The sequence below is a fragment of the Gasterosteus aculeatus genome, chromosome 3 (genome assembly GCF_964276395.1).
Source record: "Gasterosteus aculeatus chromosome 3, fGasAcu3.hap1.1, whole genome shotgun sequence".
Taxonomy (NCBI): domain Eukaryota; kingdom Metazoa; phylum Chordata; class Actinopteri; order Perciformes; family Gasterosteidae; genus Gasterosteus; species Gasterosteus aculeatus.
Window position 1 is genome coordinate 6,806,220 of NC_135690.1, and position 432 is coordinate 6,806,651.

Consider the following 432-nt stretch of genomic DNA (forward strand, 5'->3'; position numbering starts at 1 on the left):
GCTGATGCCAGATATTTGTCAAAAAACATACGACATCAGTTTGGGCGGCTGGAGAACCTCATTCCTCACAAAAAAAGACTGGAACACATGTTTGATATGATAAACGGTAAGAATACTTAGATATGATTTGATATTCAAAATAGTGGAATACAAAGACCTCACACAAAAGAAACACAGGCTTTTAGTTGTGCATCCAAGTTGCATCCAGTATAAAAAGGTCACGTGCAATTAGTAACTTTCCACTTCTGGTCTTGAAACAGCTTTGCTGTGTGTAGGAGTTCATTTATTGCCCGTGTAGGAAGTTTAAATACCTCTTGGCAGTTTTTAATGAGTCTGCGGGTGTGTGTTTGTTTGGGGTGCTGATGAAAAGTGTCCTGTCGCAGTGCCTTTGCCTCCTATATAAGAGCCACCAAACCTTCATCCAGAAGGAAC